The 16985-nt window shown below is 44.4% G+C and overlaps 1 protein-coding gene and 1 long non-coding RNA gene across 3 annotated transcripts in view; one reads left to right on the top strand and one right to left on the bottom strand.

Moving 5' to 3' along the window:
* The window catches only part of MAP3K2 (mitogen-activated protein kinase kinase kinase 2), a 97100-nt gene extending 84631 nt beyond the window's left edge, over positions 1-12469 (bottom strand). The window contains exon 1 of one of the 2 annotated variants that reach the window (XM_082465873.1): positions 11864-12469. The gene's annotated coding sequence lies outside the window, so the exon portion shown is untranslated. The other variant, XM_082465874.1, reaches the window with a different exon arrangement.
* Positions 11868-16779, top strand: LOC309662781. The gene is made up of 3 exons (XR_014264956.1): positions 11868-11945; positions 12457-12543; positions 16735-16779. It is a non-coding gene; the product is annotated as an uncharacterized lncRNA (long non-coding RNA).
* Positions 16780-16985: the final 206 nt, after the last annotated feature.

Here is a 16985-nt window from a genome sequence, read left to right as displayed (position 1 = left end):
CAGCTCCTGGGGTTCAGCTTTGGATTTGGCCCCGCCTCTGCATGTAGGTCGCCTGAAGGCATCTGTTCTTTGCTCAGACAGGACGGGGTTAAAGTGTGGCAGAGGCCGACGTGATGGTGCAACAGCCTGAGGCGCGCCGTGCGTCCTCCCGGGGAAGTTGTCCCTGGATCATGGGACCCTGGCAGTGGAGGGCTGCACAGGCTCCCGGGAGGGGAGGTGTGGATAGTGACCTGGGCTTGCACACAGGCTTCTTAGTGGCTGCAGCAGCAGCCTTAGCATTTCATGCCCGCCGCTGGTGTCCGCGCTGATAGCCGCAGCTCGCAACCATCTCTGGAGCTCGTTTAGGCGGTGCTCTGAATCCCCTCTCCTCACACACCCCAAAGCAATGGCCTCTTCTTGCCTCTTAGGCAGGTCCAGACTTTTTCCCGGACTCCCTCCCAGCTAGCTGTGGCGCACTAGTTCCCTTCAGGCTGTGTTCACGCAGCCAACCCCAGTCCTCTCCCTGCAATCTGACCGACTGAAGCCTGCGCCTCAGCTCCCAGCTCCCACCCGCCCCAGCGGGTGAGCAGACAAGCCTCTCGGGCTGGTGAGTGCTGGTTGGCACCGATCCTCTATGCGGGAATCTCTCCGCTTTGCCCTCTGCACGTCTGTTGCTGTGCTCTCCTCTGTGGCTCCGAAGCTTCCCCCCCGTCACCACCCATCTCCACCAGTGAAGGGGCTTCCTAGTGTGTCGAAACTTTTCCTCCTTCACAGCTCCCTCCCAGAGGTGCGGGTCCCATCCCTATTCTTTGGTCTCTGTTTTTTTCTTTTTTCTTTTGCCCTACCAAGGTACGTAGGGAGTTTCTTGCCTTTTGGGAAGTCTGAGGTCTTCTGCCAGCGTTCTCAGTAGGTGTTCTGTAGGAATTGTTCCACATGTAGATGTATTTCTGATGTATTTGTAGGGAGGAACGTGACCTCCACGTCTTACTCCTCTGTCATCTTGCAGGTCTTTCCCAGTTTATTTTTGTTGCTCCAAGATCATTTTTAAAATACCATCCTTTCACTCTTAAAAGTAGCCCAGTTTGGATAACTAATTATGAGGTCACCCTAATATGTCTGTCTCTCCCCAACCAGAATGGAGCCTATGACTACAGGAACAATGATCAATTTATTTATCTTCAGTGTTAACACAGAGAAGGTAGTCAAACATTTTAGTAATAACTGCGCACATGAACAACTAGATAACAAACTTATTAAAAGCTTATTTTACTGATTCCTAAGACATTCCTAAGATTTTTCAATAAACATTCAGTGAATTTAAAAATTAAAATAGAAAGAAAAAAAAATGTGAATACTTCCATTAAAAAATCACTTATATACTCCAACAACACAATGAAAAAATTATCATTAATAAAACATCCGTACAGCCTTTTAGGTCTGATTATACAAGAGAAAACAGACTGGAATACTATCTTCAAAATGCTGAGGGAAAAATAACTGCCAATCTAGACTTTCACTCACAACTAAAACGTCATTCAAGAACAAGAGTTAAAGATTTCCAACAAACAGAAATCGTAATTTATCACCAACAGACCCTTCGTAGTTGAGGAACTTCTAAAGGATATACTTTGTGAAGAAGGAAAGTGATTCCAGGAGAACAAAAGCTGGCAAAAAATTGGTAAACATGGTTAACTTACACAAATATTAATTGTATTAAAAGAATAAAATGCTTAATTCGAGGAACTGAAAAATAACAAGGTAGAATTATTGTACCAAATGACTATAACAAAAGGAGGGACTCATCCATAGTGGCCTTCTTCTGGAAGCTTGTCCCTTCTACCACCACCACCTCCAACCACCCACTTGATTACTAAGTGTCACCAAATTAGCTCAGTGTGGTCCCACACCATAACTGATGGTCCAGAGATGGGCAACTGGCCCAAGCAGAAGCAAACACGGACAATCTTTAGAAACTATAAACAGATTACCAAAAGCAAAGAGTGGAGTCAACAGGTCCCAAATTGAGTTAATGCAGTGCTACATGCCTTGTCCATGTCTCCTCCTATTTCTGCTGTCTGAAATGCTTCCTCCCTTTTTCTACTTGTCTAAACAAGGACCCAGCTTAAGCCTCCCCTACCCCCCTCATCTGGGCATCTTTCCTTCTATAAATAAGAAGTGGAAAATAATTAACCTCTGTGGACTGCCAGTGTACTAGGAATTTCACATACATTACCGCTGAACCTTAACTGCCCTGGAATGACAGCACTTGCTGTCTCTCCGCTCATCACAGCAGTCATTCTTCTTAAAGGATATTACCTTATTTAACAGCTTCCCAACCATGCTTTATGTTTACATGTGTTCTCTGCAGCTTGACTATAACATTCTCAAATACAGGAACCATGTCTTCTACTTCATTCTTATCTCCACTCATCTGCTCTACTTCTCCCCTTTCGAAATACACCCTTCCTATTTCTCAATCCCTTCTCATTACTACCGCAACTACTACTAATAACAAAAGCTACTATTTACAATATTTTACATTGTGCTGACACTGCTAAATGCTTTACAAACATTTCATTTAATCCTCACAATAATCCTGTAAAGTAGGTATTATCTCTCCATTTCACAGAGGAAGAAAAAGGCCTGGAGATTTTAAAGAACTTGCTCTCTCACAGGAGGATGAACCTAGATCTATAAAATATCACTGTGGACTCCCGCAACTACCACATTCCCGACTGTGGTTTCCCACCCCCCACTCTCACCTGCAGTGACAGTTTGTACCATGTCAACTTTTAAGTTCAAACTACCTTTCCCAGAATCCTCTTCCCACATGGTTCCAGGTTAGAGCTGGCCAAAGATGGAAATTACTCTCGGAAGATTATGGTTAGATGCAGAGTTGCCAGAAGATTGCACCGTGTCTCTGCTCTCCCCTGTACTGCATGCAGCTCTTCTTCCTGATTGCCAACCCTGCTGACCAAACAGCAACCTCAGCCCCACCACCAAAAGCCTGACAGAAGACCACAGAAGAGGTAGCTATGCAGAGGCAACAGCTTTCCATACTTTCCACCAGCTCTACTGTGCAGTCCCACTCCAGCAGCTGGGCATACCTAGCTTCTCAGATTCACCTGCAAACTCTGACTTGCCCACTGCACCACTGCTTCAGGAAGACTGATTAGTGACTTCTCTGATCTGCCGATTCCTCCTTACAGACTCTGGTTTCCAAGTTTCTCCCACAACTCCGTAAGGTCTTCCTCCTTTCATAAATCCCTTAATTCCATAATACCATAGCAGTTCTTCTTCTGTGATTGACTCCTAACCCATGCAACTACTCAAGCCTCCCCCCATCTACTGACCAAGATCTCTGCAACTTTCCCTTTTGAAATCTTCCTGCATAACCAAATCTAGGGCACTCAGTCCTTTCATAATCTCCAATCAAGCCTTCTTTTATAGGTTCTGAGCTGCCCATCTTTGAAAACAGGCTGAAGAGTCCCTCATTCTAAAGAAGCTGTATCTCCCTTACTTGATCCTCCCATTTGCAAAAGAGCAAGATTTACATGAGAGAAAACACTAGAGTTTAGTGTTAATCAGATTAACAAAAGCCAATACCAATTTATTAACTAAGGATAAAATAAGCCAAGCACTCTTAAGGTACTTCTGTGCTTTGGTTAGAGATGTGAAGATGGAGAAAGAAAGAATAAGGATACAGAAAGATTCTGAGGGAAAAAAAAAATTTGCTGAGGTATAATTTGTCCCAAATGTTTTTTCCATTGGGAAGTAGAAAGCTTCATTCTTTTACGTAATCGTTTTGGACTTATCCAAGTACATCCATAAATTATTTTAAAATTTCTAGTGGGCATAAAAGACTGCATGTACAAGTTTTCCAATACTTTTTTTTTTCCTTTTCCAGAAAGATCTTCCCTCCCTTTTGGCTGAAGTATTTCCAAAAATGTATTTCACTAGTCTTGGCTCCCCATTCATGAGAATAATGTAGTTCTTCTCTGTTATTTTCTAGGGTTCAATGCTTACTATCCTGGATTTTATCACTAAACTGATCTATGAGTGATTCTGATTTCTATCGCATCAGTCCTGAAGTTATTCATTCACTCTTTCAACAAGTATTTACTGAGAGCCTACTATAGGTTACCATAGTTCAACACAAGGTACTTGGCTATAAACTACCTTTAAGTAAAAAATCTCATTCTGACAAATTAATCACATTTAAAGAGAGCTATTTATCTTCCAAATGCTGCCCTATAACTAACCTTCCCTGGACTGTTGTCATCTTAACAACCTCCTAACCAAAAAAACTTAAATCTCTTTTGACTCTTTACTATTTTCTATTATGTTGTGGATCTCACAGAATCAGAGACTAGACAGGTCCTTAAGAAATTAACTAGGGCAACTTTTTCAAATTCAGAAATGTTGAAGTGGGTTTCCCTGGTGGCGCAGTGGTTAAGAATCCACCTGCCAATGCAGGGGACAGGGGTTCGAGCCCTGGCCGGAAGATCCTACATGCCACGGAGCAACTAAGCCCATGTGCCACAACTACTGAGCCTGCGCTCTAGAGCCCGTGAGCCACAACTACTGAGCCTGTGCACCACAACTACTGAAGCCCACGTGCCTAGAGCCCGTGCTCCGCAACGAGAAGCCACCGCAATGAGAAGCCTGCGCTCCGCAATGAAGAGTAGTCCCTGCTCGCCACGACTAGAGAAAGCCCGCACGCAGCAACGAAGACCCAATGCAGCCAAAAATAAACAAAAATTTAAAATAAGTTTTTTTTTAAAAAAAGAAATGTTGAAGTCACTTTATCACAGTCTATTTCTAATTAATGGCAGATTTAAGACTGAACTCAGGCTTCCTACCTACCATCAGTGTTCAACAAACAGCATGAAATACAGTTTGTAGTTTGTGGTACTCACTTCAGGAACACTAGGCAAGATACATCCCTGAGTAAACCTTCTAACCCTAAGGCAGTATGCAACAGTCCATGACTATGGGACATAACTTTGAGATGCTGATTAATATATATTACATGATCTTAAGAACACATAACTCATCTAACCTTTCTCATATCATGGGGCAAGATTTATATATGCAGGTACATGGTGGTTTGGGGGTGAAGTCAATAGAATGCAGGCAGGTACTGCTCACAGGTCAGACGGTTAATGTTGCACCATCTCTCAAAGTAGATCTTCATCAACACTAAGGTGAGCTACCTTCTACTTCTTTCATTTCCTTTTAATGTCTAAGCAAATCAGAAAGTTTGCAAATATAGTTTGACATTATTTCATACTATACAATAAAATATTACTAATTTTACAAAGCAGTCAACAGGCTACTTAAAAATGCCTAAACTGATTTAAAAATGCATTAAAGTCATCATATAAATCATGATATTAATTCTCCTTAAAGTTAGGCAGAGGACATTGGTCTCATTTCTTTCATATTAAAACAAAAGAACAAAATATTTTGGGTTAATTTAAAACTCCACAAATACGATTAAAATGTAGCCAAGTCAGTCAAACTTATCAAATAATGATAATGAAGCATCTTCAAGTCACAAATCTAAAATACAATATGAGTTGGAAGTATTTAACAATAGCACAGAAACAACTAAAAACTGGCTTCACCTTAGACTGCAGATCTGTTCTCAAAGACTTACAAAAATAATAAATATTATCTCATATTCTCCCACTAGCTCCTATTAACAATTTTCAAAAACTTTTCGAGGGACTTCCCCCGTGGCGCAAGTCTCTGTGCTCCCAATGCAGGGGGCCTGGGTTCAATCCCTGGTCAAGGAAATAGATCCCACATGCATGCCGCAACTAAGAGTTCACATACCACAACTAAGGAGCCCACGTGCCGCAACTAAGGATCCCGCCTGCCACAACTAAGACCTGGTGCAACCAAATAAATAAATAAAATTTTTTTAAAAAAACAACAACTTTGGGCTTCCCTGGTGGCACAGTGGTTGAGAATCTGCCTGCTAATGCAGGGGACACGGGTTCGAGCCCTGGTCTGGGAAGATCCCACATGCCACAGAGCAACTGGGTCCATGAGCCACAACTACTGAGCCTGTGAGTCTGGAGCCCGTGCTCCGCAACAACAGAGGCCATGATAGTGAGAGGCCCGCACACCGCGATGAAGAGTGGCTCCCGCTTGCCACAACTAGAGAAAGCCCTAGCACAGAAACGAAGACCCAACATAGCAATCAATCAATCAATCAATCAATAAATCTTTAATAAAGAAGGCTAAAATTTAAAAAAAAAAAAAAAAACAACTTTTCCACAGCCTTGCCTCTGTGGTAGAGCTGTTCACAAACACTTAATTTTCTCCTGGGCATATGGAAGTATTTTATTGAACTTCCCCACCCTGTTCAACTCAGGCAGGCACCACCTTTTAAGACTCCTATAACAGTGCAAAAGGAGGTCTCTTCTGTCAACTCACTATTCATTTAATAAACATTTGGCAACAGGCATTGTGCTCGGTGTTGGGGCACCAAAATCAACAAAACACTGCCTCTGTCCTTGAAGAGCCAACTTCCCAGTGGAAGGCACAGAGATGTGCACAGTGCAATGCGGTCAGTGGGTGGTCGAGGCAGGTGCAGAGTGCTCAGGGAGCATTCCGCCTGAGGTAGTAGCGCTGAGGGCACCCAATCTGGGAATTATCAGAAGAATACTGATAAAATCATATCTTAAACTATTCTTTTAATTGGTCATTATTAATAATTAAAGTCCACACTAAATGACTAACTGCATAACTGGGGGAAAAACTCTAGAAAAAACTTCTGAAGTTTATAAACCCCACAGCGCTTTTTAAATTTATGGTACTATGAATCTCAAGCGTAACACTCTTGAACACTTATAAGAAAGGTGGTGAGCTAGTTACCAGAGGAACTCCAAAGAGGATTCTACCCCTATCCTCCTGACAAAGTATGCATAACAAAAAAAGTAAGCAACAAGGGCTAAGTAACAATAAAGGCAACAACACAAGAGATGTTACAAAGCAAATATGTGATTAACCAGAATGAGAAGCAGTCAGCCAATGTTCCTAATAAATCCCAAGGATATCCTAGATAAAAGACGAAATTATACAGACGTTTCTTATAAATGTGTGTGTATAAAGAGGTATACCTCTGTACAACGCTTGAGAATAAGGGAGAAGTTTTTTAACTTCCATATATACAGTTCATCCTGTTTATAAAAGAGATGTGTGGAAAACCTTCATGTAAACTTGCTTCATGAATTAAATCATACTTTTAATGAGAAAATGTGTTACTTAAGTAAGTTCTATTACGAACCCTTCATTAAAACAATCACCTACTAAATGTCAGTTAATTCGTTGGGAAATAAATTCAATTTTATATTACACACAGTTGATTTATTTCTATGTGGCTTAATTGAAGTGAGGTTTGCCTCTAAATGTAACCAACATGTCTCATTATCAGAAATTCACAAATGTTTACTAACAATCATTATGATGTAAGAATACAGGGTGAAATTTAAAAACTTATAATCCTTGCACTTCACAGAATGGTAGAATTAGGCCTAGAGTTTAGATCTTCTGATTCTCAATCCAGTGCTCCTTTGTATTACACCAGAAAACAGACAGTTTTGTCAAAACGTTTTCTAGTAAAGCCATTCTCCCTTTATTGTATTTCTGGCTATTCCTGTGCAACAAATACTGGCTAAGAAAAACTGAAAAGAAACACTCTCCTTGAGGGAATTCCCTGGTGGTCCAGTGGTTAGGATTCCACGCTTCTACTGCCAAGGGCCTGGGTTCAATCCCTTGTCGAGGAGCTAAGATCTCACAAGCCACACAAGCTACGTGGCACAGCCAAAAACAAAAAAAAACAACACACACACACACTCACACACACACTCACACTCCTTGAGACAGACAAAAGAGTACAGGAAAGGACAGGCATTGAATTTTTCCCATTTTTCTCGGGCCAGGTTTCTTTTTATTCATAAGAGGAGATACCTTGAATTCATGATTAAAAATCTTTAAAATCCTAGAAATCAGAACCTAATATAGCAGCATAGATTTTTACAATTCCTGTGATGTTGTTACTATCTATAGACCAACAAAAGATTGTTAACATTGAAATTCAAAAGTTACCTTGACAAGGATCAGCAATAGATGCAGCAATACATAAAACTATTAGGTGAAAGATTACTGGAGAACAGGCCAGCACTAGAGTGCTAATTTATCATGCCAGCCTACTTGCCAACTGCAATGGGGAAAATACACCTCACCTTAACCCCCATAACCAAGTGATCAAACTCAGCATCACAAATAACAGGACTTGACAATATACATCCCCTGATGGGAAGCAATATAAAGTACACAGCAACACTCAGTAGTTATTCTTGCCCAAAATATTTAATTTGAAACTAATCAATCCTTTAAACCTAACTTACAGTTAGTGTAGGGGGAAAAGAGGAACATGCTAAATGACACGAGGGAAGAATATCAGACAAATCCAGAATGTGACTCATTTTATAAGGTAACTGGCTTGATCTCTGAAACAAAACAAAACAAACAAAAAAAACCCACCATTTTAAAAGGGAGAGGTAATGGGACTTCCCTGGCATTCCAGTGGTTAAGACTCCGCACTTCCACTGCAGGGGGCACGGGTTCGATCCCTGGCCAGGGAACTAAGATCCCACATACCATGTGGCACAGCCAAAAAACAGATCGACAGATAAATAAAAAATAAAAATAAATAAAAGGGGGAGGTGAGGCTGTTCTAGATTCAAAGAGATCAAAGAGACTTAACCAAATGCAGTGAATAAACCTTGATGGGATCCTGGTTTGGTGGGATTGAGTATAAAAAGCCGTAAAAGACCGTGCAGCACAAATGGGGAGATTTAAACATGGACAGATACTAGATTACATTAAAAAATGATCAATAAGAAACTATTAACTACCAATAAAAAGTATTAACTAAGAAAGTTAACAATAATGGTATTTTGGCTATGTAAGAAAATGTCCTTATCTTTGGAGATGCAAGCTGACATATTTAGGGGTAAAGTGTCATAATGTCTACAGCTTAGTTTTCAAATGGTATGGCCAAAAATAATATACGCGTATTTATACACAAATCAAATACGGCAAGATGTCAACAAATGAAACTAGAGAGTTATCAGACGGATGTTCAATATTACCAACTTCCTGTGTACTTGAAATTGTTTTATAATAAAAAGTTGGGGCTGGGTTTGGGGGTGGTGGTGGGAGGGAGCCTAGAGAGCTCCAATTCTACAGGGGGAAAAAAAAAAAAATCAACCTGACACCAAAGCTGTGGGCACTGCCTAGAACCAAACATGATTTCATTTTAATATAGCATCTATTAAATATAGTTTACCCCTTTGGTAGCAATAAGGTAAACTAGGAATGAAAGTTCCAACTAAAACACTGCTTAAAAGATTGAATCTATAATGTAATACAATTATTTAAGATAAATCTTTAATAGTTATTTCTTTCAAGAGAGACACATGGAGAGCATGACTGGATAAGCATTCTACAATGATATTATATTCAACAAGACTCACCATACATTTATATTTTAACCAAACAACAAATCAATCTGTGAACCATATAACTATAACTTAACTATATAATTCGACCTTTTCTCTACAGACATTACAAAGACATTCAACTACAAATTTTCTTAAACCTGATAATATACTAAAAGAAATTATAAAGTACTACAATTTTGGGCATCAATAGATTTCTTAAACATTTACAACTATGCATCAAGCTTTAACTACTCAAAGGGATTTATCAACACTTTCTTCTGTAAAGAGAAATGTAAAGAACTTTAGTTTTTCCCTAACCATAACCAAAGAAACAGTACAGGCCAATGTTAAAATGAGAATTTCAGTTAGTTTATAAACACTCATTAGTTGCTACATATAAAGGAAAGAAAAAAATCACACCGTTAAAAGATAACTTTTTACAATATTCTACACATTAAATTTTGACACTCCACTCAGAAATATTGCACAAATTAACGCACAAATTACTAAGCGTGTTGCCATTGCCACATAATCCAGTAACAAATTTTGCAATAAGGAAATCTCAAGGAAATCACCCAACTGCGAGTTCCCTGTACGCATCAAGAATTACACAAGTAAAATTGTAACTTTTCAAGAAACATGGAGTTTTACCAAATCTATTTCTTCCTTTTGATAAGACAGGAAATATTTTCTGCTCATTCAGTCCCACTGCAAAAAAACAAGGTAAAGGTGCATGGAGTCACCTTTTAAAAGTAATTTTTTAAAAAAGAGCCAAGAAAATCATCTGGCTAGGCTGCAGCAAAACACATCGAACAGCCTACATTACGGGCAAATGAACTCTACCTATGTATTTAGAATTTACTCCCAAGAAGAAACTTTCCAGCTATTCTCATTTTCCTCACAAATTTATTTTCGCAAGACCCAGAAATACGGTTCTACAGAAAAGACATAATATTCGAATCAAGACTTTCCCAGATTACCAAACTGCACGACCTTGGGCAAGTTCCTGAATCTGAGCCTCGATTTTTTCAACTGTAAAATGGGGAGACACGTACCCACCGCACTGGGCTTCGAAGGTGAAGTGAGACAACGCACGACAAATACCGGGCGCGCATTAAGTGGTAAGTGCTAGCTAAACGGTCCGTAAACAGAAAGGGGCCTCGACCCTAACCACTAGTGAACCACGCGGTAACAGGGCAAAGACAAGCACTTTCTCGCTCACTGCATATAACATTTCTGCTTCTGCCAAGGACTAGGGACAATCTTCCTTCCCAAAGCCCTGCAGAGTACGCGTCTGACAGCTCCACCGCCCAGCAGTCTAGTTCGCTCAGACCTGGACTTCAGGACAGGATGCAGGGGGCCCGAAGCCCGCCCACCCGGAGCGAGGCAACCACCTAGCGAAACCTCCGCCCCGGGAGCAGCGCACAGGCCGGCGGCGGCCCCCTCCCCACGTCCGGCCCGCACCCCCACCCCCGCCCCCGCCCCCACCCCCACCCCCACACACATGCGCGCCCCCGAGCACACGTACCGGCCGCTCCGCGGGGACATAGGGAGCCGCAGGCCCACCCCTCCGCCCCCGCGCGGCCTGTCACCGCGCCCCCCGGTCGGGGGAGGCTGCGGGCCCCCGGGAGCCGGAGGGGCGCACGAGGAGTCGGGCGCGGGCCGGGGGGCCAGGCCCGTCCCTCCTTCACATGGAGCCCGGGCCGGGCGCGTGGACCGTGGCGGCCGGCCGGAGCCTCTCGGAGCCCCTCGGTGCTTCTCGCCGCCGCGGCCCGGAGGCCCGCGGGAAGCTGGGTAGGAAAGGAGGAAGCCGCGGCCGGGCGCCGCCGAGGCCGGAGAAGGGGCGGGAGCGGCGACTCCGCGGCTGGGAGCGCCGGGCCTCCCGGTCGTGGTCGCCGCCGCCGCCGCCGCGGGCCGCAGGACCCCCGAACGCCGCACCCAGCGGCCGCACCGCCCTCGTCAGGAGCCGCTGCTGAGGGCAGCCCGGCCGCCACTACACACGGACCCGTGACGTCGGGCGTAGCGCGGCACACGTCACGGCCGGCTCGCTCGTGCGCGCGCAGCCCTCCGCCTGTCGGGAGCGGAACCCGCCGTGGGCGCGCGCCCGCCTGGAGCGCCGCGCGCAGACCGAGGAGAGCGTGTCCGCGCCTGCGCAGTGGCCGGTTGCGTCCACGCACGTCCCGCTGCCCACGCCCGCTCCGCCGTGCGGAGATGCCCGGCCCGGGCCCGGCTGCCGCGCCCCCTTGTACTTAGGTCGTAGCTACCGGTTCCCGGCCGGTGAGCCGCGCGCACATACACGCGCGCACGCATCTCGGTCCCCTCGCATCTGCGGGAGTCTTCGGCGCCGAGATTCCAAAGCAAACCTCGAAAAGGGTCTCCCGCGTGGCTTCGGGCAGAGCGGGGGCAGCAGAGCAAGAAGAGGCTGCGACCCACTTCGAGTCCATGGCAAGTCGTTTGCAGGCGAAAAGCCATCTGCCTCTTCATTTTTGGATCTGGTTTCAGAATTTTTTCCTAAAGGACTTACGAAATTCTTGTCGGCTTGTCACCTGACCGTAAACCACCCCCCTGGAGATCAGCCTTCTAAGTTTTATAGTTGTTTTCTGTTTAGTTATTACATGTATGTATTCGAGGTCGGCCTAGCAAGTATTACTTTTTCAGTTTAACAGATGTGGAAATCTCGGCCCAGAGAGATGAGTTGACACCCCACCCCCAGAACTCGTGGCAGGGTCTAAACCCCAATCTCTTTCACCGAATCCATTTTCACTCCCTCTCGCCCCGCGGGATAAAATACAAATTCATCGTGCTAGCGTTGGAGGCCTCTGTGATGTGACTAACGTACATTCCGATTGTTTTCAGCCCACACTACTCTGATCCGGAAAGTATCTGTCCCGCCCCATCTCTTCTTTCCTCAAATACCCCCTTAACAACTTCCTGTGCCATTTCTCCTCTCTCTCAGCATCTGCTTGGTTTCTCGGTACGTTGTGGGTCCCACCCGCTTCCTGACTTTTCCAGACCGAGAGTTGGGGGCGGCACCCACCCAGAGGTAAGCAACTACCCCAACTCAGGGCCCTAGAGGGCAGGGGAGCTGGCATCCGTGGGGCAGGGACTGAGGAGGAGGATGTTATGTAATAAAATATCTGGATCCCCTTCGTGGAATTTTTATTACAGACCCATTAGCGGTGTTGTCAAAGGAGCAGGAACAGAGATGTTCATTGGCAGGTTTTTGTAACAGTGAAAGCCTGGAAACCTAAATGACTATAAGACTGAGCTGACAGTGGTTCATCTGCTCTGCGGAGGATTAGGCAGCCAACACAAAGAAGGGCTAATGCTGAAGGACTTCAAAAATACACAGCTAAATAGAAAAGCAGACTGCTCCCACTAATTTAAGAAGTGGAGGAATTTTAAGCTTACATACGCATAAAATCAGTCTTTAAGATTGCTTTTGGTTCTAACATCTAAGCCTGGTAGACCACAGAAAAAAAGGATCTCAGTATGCTTGGGCAGGATTTAAATCTTAAACTTCTATATTGTTTTGAACAATTCCTGGCCTGACCACATAGCAGGCGCTCAATAAATACTTGTTTACTAAATAATCTAGAGATGGAGATGGATTTTTCTTCACACCTCTGCTCACTCCTTCCCTCCCTACCTGGGGACTTCATCCACCACTGGTTCCTTAGAAACACCCCACGTGTACATTAATAATAGCCTCTTTTTTCTTTTTCTCCAGTCTCTTTTTACATTGGTGAGACTCTTGCTTAGACGTTAAATTTCTGGCATCCTGGGTTACTGTAGTATATATGATTACAAATTAGTGATCTCAGGCTTTCTTCTCCTGGATGAAACCTTCATCGCACAAATATTTGTTGCTTTTGCCTCCCTGCTGTGTGCCTGGGATTACAATGATAAAGTGGTAGTCCCCATCCTCTCCCAGGAACTCAGAATCTTGTGAGGAGAGCAGACTGGTAAACAAATCATTATAATACCGAGTGACATGCTCTATAGCGGGATGTTTATGAGGTGCCACAGCAGTGGAGAGGAAGATGGCACAGGGGTACCCAAGAAGTGAAGGAAAACTTGCGAGAGGAGGCATGATGTGTTTGTTTTCTGTTGCTGCATAACAAACGACCAGAGACTTAGTGGCTTCAAACAACACCTGTTTATTCGCTCACGGTTCTGTAGGTCAGAAGTTTGCACAGCATCCTGGCTGGGTTCTCTGGTCAGCATCACAGGCTGAAAGCAAGATGTCAGCTGGGCTGAGTGCTCATCTGAAGCCCCTGGGAAAGATCTGCTTCCAACCTCATTCTTGTTGGCAGAATTTGGTTCCTGGTGGTTGTAGAGTCGAGGTCCCCATTTCCTTGCAGGCAGTCAGCCAGAGCTTGCTGTGGGCTCCTAGAGCCCACTGGCATTCCTTGCCGTGTGATCCCCTCCATCCTGAAAGCCAACAGCAGAGGATGTCTTGCACACCAGATCCCCCTATACATGTTGAATATCTGACTTTCTCTTTTGCTACCAGCCAGAGGAAACTGTCTGCCTTTAAAGAGTTCATGTGATTAGATCAGGCCCACCCAGACCCACTGTCCTACAACATAACTTAACCATAGGAGTACAGCTCATTGTATTCACAGTAGCCGGGGGTTATGCAGGCCACGTCCACCAATGGGCAGGAATTTTCAGGGACACAGGAGAATCCTGCGCACCACACATGGTGAGCTAAAACTTGGTTCAGGGTAGTTATTTGCTGGGAGAAATAAGGATGGAGGAGTGGGCATTCACAAGCAGAGGGAATCAAGTCTGCACAAACTTGGAGGTGTAAAAGAACATGCCCTGTCCAGGGAATGGCAAGAGTTGCTGGCCTTGGGGTGTTGGAAGAGATGCAGGCAGGGGGTAAGGCAGAGAAGGAAGAGAGCAAAGGCAAGGGTGTTGGAGCGGGCTAAAGATCTTAAGTAAGGAAGTGAAGGTGTAAACCACAGCAGTGACTGTGAAAGTGATTTGAAGAATGTCGGTTGAGATGCATTCAGCTGCAAGGAACAAAACACCCGGACCAAAAACAGCTTAAACAGTGAAGTTTATGTTCTCACCTAACAGAAATCCAATAGATGGGTCCAAAGTTGGTTAGGGCTGTGAATTGTTATCTCTGCAGTCAGAAGATGGCTGCCTCAGCTTCAAACATTATGACCTCCCACTCGGGAAAGAGGGTAAAGCGTCTTTCTCTCGTCTCTCTCTCTCTGTCTTCATTTTTTGTTTTTGTTTTGTTTTGGCCACACTGTGCAGCTTGCGGGATCTTAGTTCCCTGACCAGGGATTGAACCCGGCACCATGGTAGTGAAAGTGCCAAGTCCTAACCACTGGACCGCCAGGGAAGTCCCTCTCTCTCTTTTTAATGAACATTTAATTTTAGAATAGTTTTAGATTTACAGAAAAATTAAGAAGATAGTACAGAGAGTTCCCATATACCCCACACCCAGTTTCCTCTATTATTCATATCTTACATTAAAATGGTACATTTGTCACAATTAGGGAACCAATATTGATACATTATCATTAACTAAAGTCCGTACTTTATTCAGATTTCCTTAGTTTTTACTTAATGTCCCTTTTCTGTTTCAGAATCCCATCCGGGACACCACATTACTCTTAGTCATCATGCCACCTTAGGCTCTCTTGGCCATGACTTCCCTTGTTTTGGATGACCTTGACAGTTCTGCAGAGTACTAGTCAGGTGTTTTGTAGAATATCCCTTCACTGTGGTATGTCTGCTGTTTTTCTAGTGATTAGACCAGGGTTATGGGTTTGGGGGATGCAGAGCACAGAGGTAACGTGCCATTCTCACCACAGCCTGTCAAGGACACATCCTATCCACATGATTTATGACTGTTGAGCTTGACCTTGATTGCCTGTTTGAGGTCTGGTTTGTCAGGTTTCTACAGTCTTTTTGCCCCCCTTTCCATACTGTACTCTCTGCAGAGGAGTCACCGTGCTCACACCTGAGGAGTGGGGAAATATGCTCCACTCCCTGGAATGCAGAGTATCGGACATGAGTTCCATAGAATTCTTCTGCGTGGGAGATGTGTCCCTTCTACCTCAGTTACTTACTTATACAGTCATTTATTTACATTACTATGAACTCACGGGTATTTATGTTTTACTCTGGTTTATAACCCAGTACCACATTATTTTGTTCAAGTAGCTCCAGGTTTGGGCATTAGGAGATCTTTCCATCAACTCCTGTGACCCTTTGACATACCCCCATCACTGTGCAGGTTTTGTTTTGTTTTTGTTTTTGTTTTACTTTTTTGAGCACTCCCTTACTTTCTTGCCTTAACAGATGTGCCAGATTCATCTTGATTATTTCCTGCCCCAGTCCTAGATTCAGCCATTTCTCCAAGGAGCCCTGTTTCCTTTTATTGGGGGATGACATTAGAAACAAAGATCTGAGGCTGGGTATGCTTGGGACTCTCTTTTCATTAAGGATGATCTCACATCAGCCCCCCTCCCCCCCAGAAGACTGCCTCTTTTGTTTTTGCAGCAAGGTCAGCTAATGGTGGCCCCAAATTCATCCTTTTCTTTCCCAAGTCATCAGATTTTAGCTGAGTACATAGGCCCCCCATAATAAAGAGTTCATTTCCCAGTCTCCCTTGCAGCTAAATGTGGCTGTGTGACTAAGTAAGTACTGGCTAAAGGGAAATCAGTGGAAGTGTCTATTCCAAGTACTTGCCTTGAGAGACCCTTCCTCGGCAGACCACCGCTTTTGCCCCTCCGTCTTCATCCTCTCCTCCATTCTGGAATACCTCCTGGCCATCTTGGAGAGTGAGGACAAGGGGCCACACACAGGAATGGTGGAGCTGGAAGCAGAGCCCCCTTCCCAGTCTGTACTTTCTCATGAGAGAGGAGTAAATACCTGTCACCAGTAGAGAACCTACTCCTAATAGCATCTCATTGGCAGGAGCTGGGCCACGTGCCTGTGCCTGCAAAGGACTCGGCTTTGCTAGGATGGCTTCAGCCCACATGAGGCCCACACTGGGGCTGGGCACACTGCCAGGCCACATCTGGACAGAAAGCCAGGTTAGGTTACAGGGGAGCCAAGGGATGGATGGCTGTTGTGTAGCGGCCGACAGTGTCTGCCTGAGAAGCGCGTGGAGAGTCAGGACTCGGGGAGCCAGGGCAGGACCCCTGAGCATATCTCGTACTCTGTAAATGATCTGTGGCATGTCTATTATTCTCATCATCCTCAGGGCAGTCGTGGTGGAAACTCACTTTGCTGTTTCAAAAAGTAAAACATTAGTAAGGTAAATCTCCTGATCGAAGTGCACAGTGCTTCCACAACCAAAGAAAAGTCATTTCTGGGATTTCTGCTTCTTGGAACTGCCCGAGAAGTTTTCTGAGTTTGGTAAAAGGCCATATGAAGGATTTCTAACAGAGGATTATCTTGAATTTTCTGTGATCTTGATCATCTCCAATTCTTTTGTTTATCTGTTGCTAATAC

Source organism: Balaenoptera physalus (assembly GCF_965194825.1).
Source record: "Balaenoptera physalus genome assembly, chromosome: 6".
NCBI classification, from domain to species: domain Eukaryota; kingdom Metazoa; phylum Chordata; class Mammalia; order Artiodactyla; family Balaenopteridae; genus Balaenoptera; species Balaenoptera physalus.
Note: the sequence above shows the minus strand (reverse complement) of the source record. Positions and strands in the feature narration are given on the sequence as shown.